Genomic DNA, 16,527 nt, shown 5'->3' on the forward strand with positions numbered 1-16,527 from the left:
GTAGAAAGAGTCCGCGATCCTGCCTTCTCCCGTCGCCAATGTTTTCCCAGTTGCCACACTTTCTGAGATCACCAGACTCTTTAACCTGTCACCATTTTGAAATAGACTTAAGATTGCCTTACTGGAATTATTTAAGCTCACCAACATTTATAAGAATCAAATCATTTTATACTTGCTGTGTGAGTAAAGTGACTTGAGAAATTAATTTTCTTCTCCAAATGAATTTCATGAGTGCCTGTATTCACGACGCAGTCTCGTGACACCCTTCAGTAAGAAAGCACGTCTGAAAAGCAGTTTCAAATTTGGCATTTGTTTACCTGTTGAATAGACACTAATATATAAGTTTCTTCTGTGCATGTTTATAAAGCAATTATATTAGATTTCTCCATGTACATTTCAACTTTAATTTACAATTATAATGTTATAACTGCAAGGCTTATTTTCTAAACCACTCAGAAATGATGATTTATAACTCATTTATTTGAATATCTAAAAGAGATAGGGAAAATAATGCGTCATACTATTAAAATATATTAGAGCCAAAACAACTGAAGGGATTATATACAAGCAGAGTCTTTGGTAAGGAAGCAACACTGAGAGTATTGAAGTGTACAATCTTTTGAGAGAAGAAAATGTTGATAAAATGTATTAACTAGGAAAAGAAGTTGCAAAATAATAGCACACTATAGCACAAATATTTAAGTTATTTTTAACTTCTTATTCTAGAACTGATAATTTAATTTTCTGCCAGAAATGCATTTATTTTATAAATGATGTAGGAGGATGTCACAGAATAGGTTTTTATAGTTCTATGAATCGAGAAAGTATTTTAGCTCATTAAGTTATTTACAGTGCACAGAAAAATGAAAGGAAAGGTGTGTATGTTTAAGAAGGATTTGACTAATTCATTTTGGAAGAGACAATGCTTTTTATGTATATTATCTTCTTTCTTTTATTTAAATTATTTTTCTAACATGGTATATTCTGATTAGGATTCCTCCCCCTATAATCTCCCCAAGACCTTCCCACTCCCCCTCCCAACTTGATCCACTGCGATTTTGTCTCTCATCAGAAAACATTCAGTCTTCTAAGGGATACTATTATAAAATACAATATAATAAATTATAGTAATACAAAACAAAACTAACACATTGTAAATGGGCAAGTCCAACAAACAGAAAGAGTCCAAGAGAAGGCACAAGAATCAGATACCATTTGAACTTCTTCTGTTGAGAATTCTCTGTTCAGTTCAGCGCCCCATTTTTTAATTGGGTTAATTATCATTTTAAAGTCTAGTCTCTTTAGTTCCTTATATATTTTAGAGATCAGACCTTTGTCAGTTGCAGGGTTGATGAAGATCTTTTCCCAGTCAGTAGGCTGCCTTTGAGTCTTAGTGACAATGTCCTTTGCTTTACAGAAGCTGCTCAGCTTCAGGAGGTCCCATTTATTCAATGTTGCCCTTAATGTCTGTGCTGCTGGGGTCAGGGAAATGCAAATCAAAACAACTTTGAGATACCATCTTACACCTGTCAGATTGGCTAAAATCCAAAACACCAATGATAACCTTTGCTGGAGAGGTTGTGGGGTAAGGGGTACACTCATCCATTGCTGGTGGGAATTCACACTTGTGCAACCACTTTGGAAAGCAGTGTGGGGGTTTCTCAGGAAATTCGGGATCAACCTACCCCGGGACCCAGTAATTCCACTCTTGGGAATTTACCGAAGAGATGCCCAATAATACTACAAAAGCATTTGCTCAACTATGTTCATAGCAGCTTTATTTGTAATAGCCAGATCCTGGAAACAACCTAGATGCCCTTCAGTGGAAGAATGGATGAAGAAACTGTGGAATATATACATGTTAGAATACTACTCAGCGGTAAAAAACAATGACATCTTGAATTTTGCATGCAACTGGATGGAAATAGAAAACACTATGTTGAGTGAGGTAACCCAGGCCCAAAAAGATGAACATGGGATGTACTCACTCATAATCGGTTTCTAGCCATAATTAAAGGACATTCAGTCTATAATTCGGTATCCTTGAGAAGATAATAAGAAGGTTAATCCAAAGAAAAACATATAGTAATCCTCCTGGATATTGGAAGTAGACACGATCACTGGGAATAAAATGGGAACTTGAGGGTGGGGCGAGACGGGGCCAAGGGAAGATGGGGAGAGAAAAGCGTGATGGGGAGAATGGGGGGAGCTCGGAGGAATGGGATGCTTGGGATACAGGAAGGGTGGATATGTGAGCAGGGAAGCATATATCTTAATTAAGGGAGCCATCTGAGGGTTGTCAAGAGACTTGACTCTAGAGGGGTTCCCGGGCTTCCAGGGAGATGCCCCCAGCTAGTTCCTTGGGCAGCTGAGGAGAGGGAGCCCGAAAAGGCCAGATCCTATAGCCATAATGATGAATTTCTTGTATATCACCATAGAACCTCCACCTGGCGATAGATGAAGAAAATGACTGAGCCCCACATTGGAGCACCGGACTGAGCTCCCAAGGTCCTAATGAGGAGCAGAAGGAGGGAGAACATGAGAAAGAAAGTCAGGACCGTGAGGGGTGCGTTCACCCATGGAGACGGTGGGACAGAACTAACGGGAGATCACCAACTCCAGTTGGAATGGGACTGATGGAACATGAGACCAAACTAGACTCTGTGAATGTGGCCGATGGTGGAGGCTGACAGAGAAGCCAAGGACAAAGGCGGTGGGCTTTGATTCTTCTGCATGGACGGGCTCTGTGGGAGCCTTCTCAGCTTGGTTGATCACCTTCCTGGACCTGGGGGAAGTTGGTAGGACCTTGGTCTAAACACAGAATAGGGAACCCTGATGGCTCCTTGGCCTAGAGAGGGAGGGAGGGGGGATATGGGTGGAGGGGAGGGGAGGGAATTGGGAGGAAGAGGGGAGGAGATGGAAATTTTTAAATATAAAAAAATAAACCATGAAAAAAAAAGAATCAGATACCTATTTGTTTTGACCCTCAGAATCCCATAAAAACAGTTAACTGGAAGCCAGTATATACTCAGAGGACCTGGTGCACACTATGCAGACCCCATGCACATTGCATTAGTTTCTGTGAAGTCATATGAACTTTGACCATTTTGATGTAGAGGGCTTTGTTTCCTTTTGTTCCTCCAACCTCTCTGTCTCTTATCCTCTTTCTACCTCCTGTTTCACAGTGCCCCCTGATCCCCGAGGAGAGGGATTTAATGGAGACACACCGACTAGATCTGAGTGCTCATGGATTCCTGGGAATTCTTGCTAGCCCCATAATGGCTCCCTCAATCAAAATATTTATTTCCTTGATCTCATCTGTGTCCTTCCCCCATCTCAATTTTCCCATTCCCTCAAGTTCTCCTCCCCGCTCCCCTTCTCTGCTTCTCTTATCCTGCCCTGCCTTCTCCCTGCACCCAGATTCTTCCAATTTTGTCAGGCAATTTTGTCTATTTCCCCTTTCCAGGTGGATATATGGAAGCAATAGAGAAGAGGGTACCTGAACTGGCCTTGCCCTGTAGTCAGACTGATTAATATCTTAAATATCACCATAGAACCCTCATCCAGCAACTGGCAGAAACAATGGCAGAGACCCACAATGGACTGAGCTCCAAAAGTCCAGTTGAAAAGTGAGAGGAGTGAGAATATGAGCAAAGAGGTCAAACCAATGGTGGGGACACCCACTGAAACAGTTTGTCTGAACTAATGGAAGCTCATCAACTCCAGCCAGATAGGGAAGGAGCCAGCATAGGTCCAAACTAGTCCCTCTGAATGTGGCTGACAGTTGCATGGCTGGAGCAGACTGAGGGACCACTGGCCATGGCACCAGGATTTGTCCTTCTGCTTGTACTGACTTTTTGGGAACCTATTCTCTTTGAATAGATACCTTGCTCAGCCTAGATATAGTAGGGAGGGCATTGGACCTTCTCCAAAGCAATGTGTCTTACATTTCTGAGGAGTGGATGGAGAGTAGGGTGGTGGTGGGAAGGTGGAGGAGATGGGAGGAGGGGAGGAAGTGGGAGCTGGGATTGTTATGTAAAATGAATAAAGATAGTTTGTTTTCTTTAAAAGAAAAGAAAAGAAATAAAAAGAAAATAACCATTCCATTCTCTTCCATTGCCTAAAGAGAAATATTAAGAAATAAATGCATATAAATACATTTAAAAAAAGAACTGAGTGCTCCAAGGTTTCTCACTCTCTCCTAAATATCTGGCTGTATTTGTATTCATTCCCATCTGCTTCAAGAGGAGGAAGCTTGAAGTATGAGTGTATCAGAATGTTATTCGGAGTCATTGATACTGCTGCTGTTCTTTAAGAAGGAGCTCACCAAGGCCAGCTGGACTGGTACTGAAAAAACACAGGATAAAACCGGACTCCCTGAACATGGCAGACATTGAGGGCAGCTGAGAAGCCAAGGACAATGGCACTGGATTTTGATCCTACTACATATACTGGCTTTGGGGAGGCCTAGCTTGTTTGGATGCTCACCTTCCTAGACCTGGATGGAGGTGGGAGGACCTTGGACTTCCCACAGGGCAAGGAACCCCTTACTGCTCTTCGGACAGGAGAGGGAGGGGGAGTAGAGGTGGGGAGGGGGAGGTAAATGGGAGGCAGGGAGGAGGTAGAAATTAAAAAAAATAAAAATAAATAAAACATAAAAAAGTAGTAGTTCATTTTCCCTGCGGTCCATGGGCTATCTAGTCTCAAGTTCTTCACTTGAGCAGTGTCAGATGTGGGTGTCATTTTGTGAAGTGGGCCTTATGTCAAAGCAGATCAGTTAGTTACTCCCACAGGTTTGTGCCATCTTTGCCCTTGAACATCTCTCAGTATGGACAGCCTTGTATAATGTAGGAGGGCTCTTAGTTCCCCGCTGCTCAGTGCTGAAATAATCACACGAAAACAATATTATTTGCAATACTGGTTGGCCAATGGCTTAAGCATATTTCTAGCTAACTCATATCTTAAATTAACCCATCGCCATTAATCTGTGTATCACCATGAGGAGGCTGTGGCTTACCAGTTAAAGTTTTCAGCATGGGTCTCCCACAGGGCTACATGGCTTCTCATTGACTTTCTCTCTTTTTCTCCCAGCATTTAGTTTAGTTTTCTCCGTCTACTTCTATTCTGCCCTGCCAGGCCCAAGACAGATATTTTATTAACCAATAAGAATTAACAGAATGTAGAGGAGAATCCCATATCACCTCCCCTTTTCTGCAGAAATAAAAAGGGACACTTTAATTTTAACAAAGCAAGATCACATATAACAAAACAGGTATCAAGCAAGAATTGCAGTTACAATATTTATATCTACTTTATATTTTATCATAACTAAGGAAAACTATAACTATTTACTCTTCAACTCGATCAAAGACTCCAGAAGGATATAATAGTACCTAAGTAAACAGGAAGTGCATTGTAGGCAACTTCCAAAACTCTAGAATTGACAGAGATATATTGCTGATTGAATAGTCACCAAAAGTTCTTCTGTATCATTGGTTCATCCGTATTCTTCCTACATGCCCGTCAACAAACTTGTCCCTGAAGCAGAGAAGTTGAGGATCTGTTTTTCCTTGTAATTACAAAGTCCATCCGTTGCTCTCTTCTGTGTCCTGCAGAATGTCTGGCAGACTCTTTATGAAGCAGGAACCCCAAAGGATCATCTCACCTTCTTCAGGCAACTTTAGCAGTCACTTCTCTGTGGGTTCTGCATGTATAGTTCATACAGCATAGCAGTCAAGGCAGGAGCATTTTCTCACCCAAATGGCTAGCAAATTCCATAAGGAGCCTCTGTGATGCCCATATTCCTCTTGAAGTAGATCGGTGCAGCCAGCGGTGAATGTGTCTCACTGTCATGAAAAATCCTAAATTCTTTTTTTTTTAATTTTTTTCTCATTTTTTTTATTAAAAATTTCCATCTCCTCCCCTCCTCCTCCCCTTTCCCTCCTCTCCCTTCCACCCATACCCCCACTCCCTCCCTTTCCAGGCCAAAGAGCCATCAGGGTTCCCTTCACTATGTTAAGTCCAAGGTCCTCCTAGCTCCCCCTAAGTCCAGGAAGGTGAGCAACCAAACTGAGAAGGCTCACAGTGAGCCCGTCCATGCTGTAGAGTCCAAGCCCATCGCCGTTGTCCTTGGTTTCTCAGTCCTCCTCCACCGTCAGCCACATTCAGAGAGTCTGGTTTGGTCGCCTGCTCCATCAGTCAAACATTTTAAATGCAATCTTCCATTAGTCTTTGAAAGATTTGAAGAATACCTATCTAACTTAAATATATCTCCATATATCTAGAAAATCTAACTAACAAAACTACAAACTTGATGATTATGGATGATGATCTATCAACCTGTAGTTCTTAATTATACATTATATTTTAAATGAGCTGCACAAACACTCTTAGCCAAGAGCAGAAATACATATATAGGTAAATTGATCTTAAATTTATATCAATAAATCAAGATCCATATTAATGCAAAGTATTTATTTCTATAGCACATACCCATTTAACTATAAACAAACATTTATAAACAATATTTTGGAATATGGGTGTAGTTCTTTTCAAACAGCTTTTTTCCTTTTGTTGGGAAAAATCTTTTTAGGGGTGTTCATGGCAACCTTTCTGGGGATCTTGGTCCATAAAACCACATTAGTCTGGACTAACTCAGTTGGTAGAGCATGAGACTGTTAATCTCCCAGTCATGGATTTGTGCCCCAAAATGGGCACCAAATTATCATAGGAGAGCTTTCTCAACCAAGAAATAATTACACAGAAACCATATTATTTGCAATACTGATTGGTCAATAACTTAAGCATTTTTCTGGCTAACTCATATCTTAAATTAACCCATCCATTAATCTGTATATCACCATTAGGCTGTGTTTACCAGGGAAAGTTCCGGTGTCTGTCTTCAGTGGCACTACATGGATTTTCCATGACTCTGCCTTCTTTTATAACATTTAATTTAGCTTTCCCCACCTACCTCTATTCTGCCCTGCCAGGCCCAAGACAGTTTCTTTATTAACCAATAAGAATTCACAGCATTCAGAGGGGAATCCTACATCAATTGTAGATTGAGGCAATTTTACCAATATTGTCTCAATATTTGTAATCTAAATATTACCTTACAAAATTTTATCTATAATTGTAACTTTCATCATGTATTTGTTGGTGGATTTGGTGTCTATTTTATACTACTGAACAAGAGTACAGTCTTAAGAACAAAGTGATAATTTAAATATTTTACAAAATCATGGTCCAGGAAGTGTGAAGGATGCATAAAGAGCATATGAATTTCTTCTGACTGTTACATGAGCAAAGTGGTGCTCATGACTTCCAGGAAAGGGGATCCAGATGCTGAGTCTGCCCTTTCCACTGTAATGTTCACCTCCAAACATTTGCTCTGCCTTCACCTCCAAACATTTGCTCTGCCAGTTAGAGCCACTTATTCTCTGCAGCCAAATTTCTTCAGTGGACTTTGTATACTTCTTATTTCACATAAACAATCAGGCCCCATTCTTAGTTCCTCACTCTGTTGAAGTGTGGTTCATTCATCCTATGGAAATACTTAAGACTGATTTGTAATTCTCTAACTTGTTTTTGTTAAAATTTTTAAAGGTTTTATTTTCTGTTTGTTTTTTAAGTCTGCATACTTTTTCATTTCAGTTTTAGAAATTGTCTGCTGAAATGTGGTCATTTCTCATGAGCTTCCTTGATGTGAGATATGAACAAAGATTTAAGACAGCATCTTTACAGAGATTTGGATAGTTACCCTTTTTAAAATCTTTTTCTTCTAGCTTTGTCCTTTGGATATTCTGGCTGGGGTTTGGACAGAGCAACATTTGCTTATTTTATTTCAGTAATTACAAATCATACTCAGCCACCATTATGCTATGTATATTGTCTTATCTGGTAAACCCATATCTACTGACTATATGACTATATAGATAATAGACAAACTGGTAGCTAAACTAGCTACGAACAATGGTTAATTAAATACTACCTTGATTTGTTTCATAACTGCCATAAAAGTAAAGCATATACGTAAAGGAAGAAAACTACAGTGAAAACCTGCAGAAGTAGATTGAAATTATAACTCACATTACATTTTTATCTATGAGTCCCACATTCTATTAAAGCTGAATTAGTTTTACTTGTCATTAACAAAGGGCTGTGAGAAAACTTGAAACAATGACGGTAAAACTATGTTGTATAATAGAAAATGCATTACAGACATGGGTCATTAAAATTACCATAAATTTAAAAGAGAATGTAATCATTTCACGGTATTCTGGTTCTTTCTAAATCTTTCATACGTTTAAGGGAGGAAGACATTAAATCTACTACTTCGACATTCATTTTCCAAGTACGAAATTAGGAATGACCAGGTTTGTATTCTTAGTGAAGAAGTTACAGTCCATTTCATGGCTCTCCAGAAATTGTACGTAAATGCCTATGAAATGGGGAAAGGTATCTATGTGTTTTGAATTGTAATGTCCTTCAAGTCTGACAGTAAATGAAAGACTACATGAAATTGCTGTTCTCTGATATCATTGATAGTTAAGTTTGCAATGGTTATTGCAACTTAACTTGGTGGGAGAAGGCAACTAGGAGTTCTGTTTTTTTTTTTTTTTCCAGATTTTGGTAAGTATCATGCGTTAGCCCCAGAGAATTCATGACATTATGATTCACATGTATTACTTTTGTTTGTAAGTGTATTGCAAGAATCAAACAGCAATAACTAAGAAAGAAGCATGAATCCTATTCATAAAGCATATAACTTATGCAAAACAAGAGGCTGGCTTCTGAAAAGATAACTATGAAATTTTACTGTGGAAATCATGCATGGGTTTTCTTTTTGCAAGTCTAATTAAAGCCCGGAATCCCCGAGGTAGTCATATCTATTGGCAAAGATAATGATATCTTTACATCTCCAATAAAAATGGATTACAGTTACACTCCTGAAAGTTTCCTCCTAGAATGCCAAGTATGACTGTTATCTTTATTTTTAACTTCTGGGGAGATGACATACAAGAACAGTCTACTCATTAAAGTTTCTCTTTAATAACCAAGTTGCTGTCACCTACTCTTCATCTAGTTTGTAATTTGTCACATTTTCTTTTTTATAACGAGATGCACACATGGCGGGATCTAGGTAGAAAATTCAGCAGCATGGCTTTGAAGAAAACACATTATAAGCATTATCTAGTTACTAATTACACTCTAACACAACACTCATCTGTGATGATTAATGTACTTTTAGCAAAAGAAAAAATGAGTCTTCCTGCATTATGTAGATTCGACCAACACTGCAATTAATCTTTCTATTTATATGAGAAAGTGTTTAGTAAAAGTTTTACTTACTTAACAAACATAGATGAATTATCCTAGCTGCCAGTCAAAACAAATTCAAGCTATGCTCTCCTTGTGTTTCAGTATTGATTAATGTGAGCTAATAATTTCTTGATATTTGTCTTCTTCATGCTCAGTTACCGCACACAGCTAGAGCCTTATATTATACTTAAGTGGCATTTGTAAGAAAAAAATCATATACACCACTTTTCCATGCTGTTACATACACTTTGCACCGCAATTAGTCTATTGTCACACAGAACAAGTTCTGAACTGAAAAGTCTTTGAACCCTAAAAAAGGAAATGATTGTTGGCTATGATGAATTTGGAGTCATCGTATGATCAATGAGGTTAAAACCAAACACCCGTCTCTTCCAATATAATTTCACTTATTGTCATAGTTACTTATTTGTTGCTATGATAAAACACCAAGCCCTAAGCAATTTACAGAAGAAAGACTTTACATGGCCTTACTGTTCAGGAGAGTTAAGTTAATCATGGCCATACAAAGACATGAGTGGTAGAGGACACAGAAAGAGCTGAAGCTGAGAGATCATATTTTGAACATGAAAAGTAAGATGAAAGAATGCACTAAAATTGGTGACAGAAAGTTTCAGAGCAACTAAGACTTAGTTGCAAGCTTGAAGCCATAGGAACACTTTAGTTTCTTGGAAGATCCAAGTGTATCAGACATTACCATGTGCTAATGACACCCAGTGACAATAACATATGTCATAAAATTACTGTGGTCTAGGAAGTTACCTACAGGCACTTTGACCATCAGAATATTTTATCTTTTTAAAAAATATTTATTTATTTATTATGTATACAACATTCTGTCTATGTGTATGCATGCAGGCCAGAAGAGGGCACCAGACCCCATTACAGATGGTTGTGAACCACCATGTGGTTGCTGAGAATTGAACTCAGGACCTTTGGAAGTGCAGGCAATGCTCTTAACATCTGAGCCATCTCTCCAGCCCCAGAATATTTTATCTTAATCCATCAGTATGGTTTGTCATATTCCATTGAGCTGTGTGAAACATACGAAAGCATAGTAAAGACAATTATGAGCACTACACAATACATGACAATAATAAGAAATCAACTACACTATATCTTTTTATTTATTTACTATGTGGGATTTTAAAACATTATTTTGAATGTTTTCCTGCCATTTACATAAAAATATTATGATACAGTAAGTCATGCTTTGCCAACAGCAGACAATAATATCTGGAGTTGACTATGTCCTTCATTATATCATTTTCTTAGTGTTTGATCTACTCTGGTATTGCTTTGTCATGGGCCCAGGAACAATAAACAACAAACAGTCAATATAGCCTAAGTGGATAGGTGGCTATATCATCCAGACTTGTGTAAGTACCATCTGTTTCTACAATGATAAAATTCCCGAACAAGACACTACAATGTCCTGCCTCTATCAAAGAATGAGGCATGACTGATGTCATTATTAGTATGTTACATGTGAAAAATCTGAGCAAGATTTGCTTCCTTCCCTCTGCTCTCAGGATTATTTTTGTGCCTCTGTTTGTAGTACCTTTTATATAACAAAATTTGAGGAAAGTGTAGACCTCCTTTTCAATAACTTTGTGTTGTTCTTGAAGCACTAATCTCACCCAAGAGTTCAAATAGTTATGATGACATGATAATGTTTGTCTTAGTTTTTCTATTGCTGCAATAAAACTTCATGACCAGATGGTTGTTGGGGGAGTAAGGCTTGTTTCGTCTTATAGCTTGTAGTCTTTCATCCCCAAATACCAGGACAGGAACTCAAAGCATGGAACTGTTGAAAGGAACAGACACAAAGGTAATGGGAAACTGTTTCTTACCGTCTTATTCATCATGGCTTGTTCGCCCTCCTTACAACATGCAGTACCATCTTTCCACGAGTTTAAACTTCTCCAGGGATCTCGGAATACTTCCACCAATCATTCTTTTTAAGGTGTAGTACAGACATGACTACCTGCCAATCTTATGGTGGCATTTTCTCAATTAATTTATCTTCCAAAACATTGTAATTTGTGTCAAACTGACATTAAACTATGAGTTACTATTAAGATATAACCTCCTCTTTCTTGTTAATATCAAAGAAATCTTATTTTAATTATGTCATATAATGAATCATAAGTAATTTAAGTAAATAAGTATATAAGTAAAATAAGTACCACAGTCTTTAAAAATTAAAATATTTTAAAAGTTCAGTCTTTTCAAAATGTCCAAACACTCATAGTTAAATCTCTGTTTTAAATATCTAACCCTTTCTAACATATCCCAGTCTCTCTACGATTTCAAGACCTCTGAACTATATGACCTTCTGCAAAAATCAAACATATGCTACATACTTCTTATATCTAAAAAAGTCAAGCTAGGACACAGTTTCAGTTAGATCAAAGCAAAGATACTCTCCACAGTGTAAAGCTTAGTATCAGACTTCTGGGACTGCTAATCTTCTGGTTTCTAAATGGGCCCACTCAACCCCAACTCCATCCTCTGCAGGACACATAGCTTTTCTTCTAGGCTCAGGCCAGCACCTTTCTCTGGCTGCTGCTTTCCCATGGTACTAGCACCTCCATAATATTGGTGGCTCTACTGTAGCTCTCTTACCCCTTCTCCAATACCTTTTCTTGGCATCTCTTTAGGCACTGGAACCGTGAAGTTATAATAATAGTTCAAATCTTTAACTTCTTTCCATGACTTATTCAGTCTTAGACTTTCTACTTCAGATGAGCCTGCACATTACTCATTGGCCTCTTCTGACCTCTCAAATAAGGCTAAAGAACACTTCATATAATGTGGAAACTACATTCAAATTAAAAAAGTATATTCCTGAATTACCCTAAAATATACTGTCTTTATTATAATTTTGATACATCAAAATATATTACATGTGTTTGGAGGTAACATGTAAAATAATGTATGAAAATGTTTGTGGTAATATGAACAACAATTGTGGTAAAGGTTTTCTCTGAATAGAGACAAGGAAGATGAGATATAGAAAGTCTCACCTCAGCTGTTCTTCATGAGTCCTTCATATTCATTCAAAACAGTATTACCTAAGAAACCCTTACACATTTCCAGTTCTACTGCCATCGCAAGGAAACTTTGTTGCCTCTGAACCGCATATTGTTTATACTGACCCTGAAGAAACACCTCCCAGAGCTCCTCTCCAAATTGCTGGTCTCTTCTTAATCCCTGATAATTTCCCAGCTCCAGCGAATCAGCACCAATTGTCCCAGTGAAGCAAAGGTTTTACCTGTGATCCTGTGATGGAAAAGTGTCTATGTGTTACTTTTATTAATAAAAGACTGCCTTGGCCCTTTAAGAGAACAGAAAATTAGGTAGGCGGAGTAGACAGAACAAAATTCTAAAAAAGAGTTGGGGAGACGCTTCAGGCAGTCGCCATAGTGAGTTGCCATGATTCTCCTCTCTGAGATGGACGCAGGTTAAGATCTCTCCTGGTAAGCCACACCTCGTGGTGCTACACGGATTACTAAATATGGGTTAAAGGAAGATGTGAGAATTAACCAATAAGAGGCTACAGATAATGGGCCAGGCAGTGTTTAAAAGAATACAGTTTCTGTGTAATTATTTTGGGTAAAGCTAGCCGGGTGGCGGGACACAGCCTGCCGCTTCCTTCTACAATCCTGTTCTTTTTTGCTTATAGCCAACTCCTCAGCTGATTCTAACCAGACACCACAGATTTTTGACACAAAACATCATGCAGGTGTCCCTGGTAGAGTTTTGCTTTCCTTGGGAACTTCACAAGCCACAACTTCGTTATCAGTACTTCTCTCAAGTTTACTTTCTTAGTTCCTATAAAACAGTCCACTGAGTTCTGAACATTCAATGGCTTTTCTACACCCAGGTTTAATTCCAATCATCCTAAAAATGTATGGTCAGGTCTATCACAGCATTACCCAACTCTGGTGCCAATTTCTTTCTTGTTAGGCTGTGTATTGCTGTGATAAACCACTGTGAGGAACATGACCTTGTGGAGAAAATGGTTTATTCCAGCTTACAGTTCCATGCCATAGTCTAAATTTGAAGAAGTACAGGGCAGAAACTCCTGGCGGACACCTGGGAGCAGGAAATGATGCTTAGGACATGGACTCATTGCCATACTCAACAGAACATTCTCAGCACACTTTCTCATATCACCCAAGACTGCCTTCCCATGGTTGGCACATCCCTCCATGAACTGTGTCCAGTCACATCAATCATTAATCAAGAACATGCACTACAGACTTGCCTATAAGAACTTATAGGAGCATTTCTTCTGCCGGGAGTCTCTGTTTCCAAATGACTGTAGTTTGTGTTAAGTGGACTTAAAACTAGCCAGGATGATGTCAAAGAGAAAGTTTATCTATGTTACCAAAGATTTAGTCCATTAGACCCTTGATGCTTGACTATAATCATTGATAATTGAAAATGGAAGGGTTTACTGCTAAGTAGTAACTATCTTTTTTATTATTTTTTTATTAAAAAATTCTGCCTCCTACTCACCTTCCATTTCCTTCCCCCTTCCTCCACTCCCCTCCCTCTCCCTTTCCAGTCTGAAGAGTAGTAAGGTTTCACTGCCCTGTGGGAAGTCGAAGGTCCTTCCCCCTCCATCCGGTGAGCATCCACACAGGCTAGAACCCCCAAAGCCAGTACATGCGGTAGGATCAAAACCCAGTGCCACTGTCCTTGGCTTCTCAGCAGCCCTCATTGTCCTCCATGTTCAGGGAGTCCGGTTTTATCCCGTGTTTTTTCAGTCCCAGTCCAGCTGGCCTTGATGAGCTCCCATTAGATCAGCCCCACCATCTCAGTGGGTGGGCACACGCCTCGCGGTCCTGATTTCCTTGCTCATTTTCTCCCTCCTTCTGCTCCTCATTTGGACCTTGTGAGCTCAGTCCAGTGCTCCATTGTGGGGCTCTGTCTCTATCTCCATCCAACACCAGATGAAGGTTCTATGGTGATATACAAGATCTTATAGAGGAGTAACAACAAAACTAGGAATGAATAAATAAAAAAAAATGAAGTAATTCAATCAATCCAACCAATGACATAACCCAGAAACAAAATTCTAAATTTCAATGAGGTTAGGATATCTAAAGCAATAGTATTTTTAAAGTAAACATTCCTCAAAACTATTTTAAATTTATTTTTATTCATTTTACATTACAACCACAGTTCTCCCTCCTACATTTCTACCTGCCCTTCCTACCAACTCTTAAATAGACCAAGCTACATACTGCCTCCCACAGGTAGAGGGCCTAGTTAGGTCCCATGATGGCTCCACAGCTGTTTGGTCTAGAGTTCCTGAGCTCCCATAAACTTGGTTCAGCTGTCTCTGTAGATTTCCCCATATTGATTTTGAACCCCCTTGCTCATATAATCGCTCTTCTCTCTCTCTTTAACTGGATTTCTGGAGTTCTCAAAACTCTTAAGAGCACTCTTGAATGGTCAGAAATCTTGAAGATAGTCTATCACTACCAAAAGGTTGTTGTATGACCATGAAATGGTCAGAGAAACAGTATCCATAAGTTCTTTTTTAGATGTGTTACAAACTGATACAAGTAAAAATAGCCTGCGACTAATTAGTCTTTACTTAGATACTTTGAGAAATAATTTTAGGTTCAAGAATTTAACTGTTAACAATTATGATACAAAATTTGTGCCTTAAAAGCTTCCACCCAAGGCAATTATAACTGTTGTTTTGCAGATTGTGTTTTTTTTTTTAAAGGTAGAAAAAGATGATTCTAAAAAGCTCCGAAGTTAAAAAAAAAAAACTAGGTGGTGATTTTAGCCATGAAATTTCGAGGGGTTAAAGTGATAATGAGCAATTTCTTACCTGCTAAATTATCCCTAGCATATGAAAATACTTAGCTATGTGATTTGTATCCACTGCATGGTTTAAAAAAAATCAATACAATTGAAACCTGTTATATCTCGTGAGATCTTTCCTGTTTCTCATCTCCCTTGTCTCTACTCAAAGAACCATTACCGCAATCTTTGTTTATATCATCATGAACATTTTTTATACAGTATTTTGCCTGATACCTCCAAATGGCGAAAAATATATAATATATTTTAATATTATATTAAAGAGCATATATTTTATGGTAGTTCTATAATATCTTTGTCAATTTTAATGTAGTTTCCACATCAATACAAAATGTTCGTTAGCCTTTATTTGAGAAAGTGTATATTCACCTACCATATATATAACGCAATTCTTCAAATTAGTCTCCTCAACTTGGCAACACAGACTGTGTTCTTTCTGTCTTTCAACACTCTTTTCAGTACTATTGGCAATATCTCTGCACGTGTCTCCCTGGTCACATGGGGCTCCTGTGGAAGTGTACTTGCCTGATTGTAATATAGGTAGGTGCCTCTTTCTCTTCACGAGAGAGCATGAAATCTCTTTCCAAAGGGACTGTGCTAATTTATAAATCTGCCATCATGGAATGAGTTCCAGTTGTCTTATATCTCGGCAATAGCAGTGAGTATTTTAGAAATTACTTTAATTTGACAGATGTGAAATTGCAGTTAATTATTATTTTAATTTGCATTTACCTAATTACTAATAGGTTAGCTAATTTTTCTTGTGACTATGGTCTTTGTGGATATCCTTTTCTGTTATTTGCTCTAATTTGCTATCAGTACAGGAAGCCTTTTAAAAGGATATTTATTTGATTCACTCAGTATTTAGGTTGCAGAGAAATCTTTTGTTTTCTTTCTTTCCTTTTCTGTTTAGTTTTATACACAATACCTGCAGTTTTGAGGACACTAGTATTTAGGAGTATATGGAATCTGTTGACCTTTGATCCACAAAGTACACAAATGAAGTTAAAGGTTGTATTTATGCATTTGTGCATCTATATGGAGCAATAATCAAAGCAAAAGAAGCTATCAGTATAGAATGGAAGAGATGGTAGGAGACACAGAGAAAATAGTGAAAATGAATAATCATATTTCAATTATAATGTATTTAATTTTTTAAAATAAAAATAAAAAAGTTATCAAAAATATTTTTATACAAATGAAGGAGGCATTAGTTGTTTGTTTTCTTTTATTTTAAGGTTTCGCATCAAAGTACATGATGTGGAATGTTTTAGTAAATTAAGTTGCTGTGGAGGTTTCTTTATAAACCAGAAAAATTTTTGTCCATTAAAAAAA

Source organism: Arvicola amphibius, chromosome 17, assembly GCF_903992535.2.
Source record: "Arvicola amphibius chromosome 17, mArvAmp1.2, whole genome shotgun sequence".
Lineage (NCBI taxonomy): Eukaryota > Metazoa > Chordata > Mammalia > Rodentia > Cricetidae > Arvicola > Arvicola amphibius.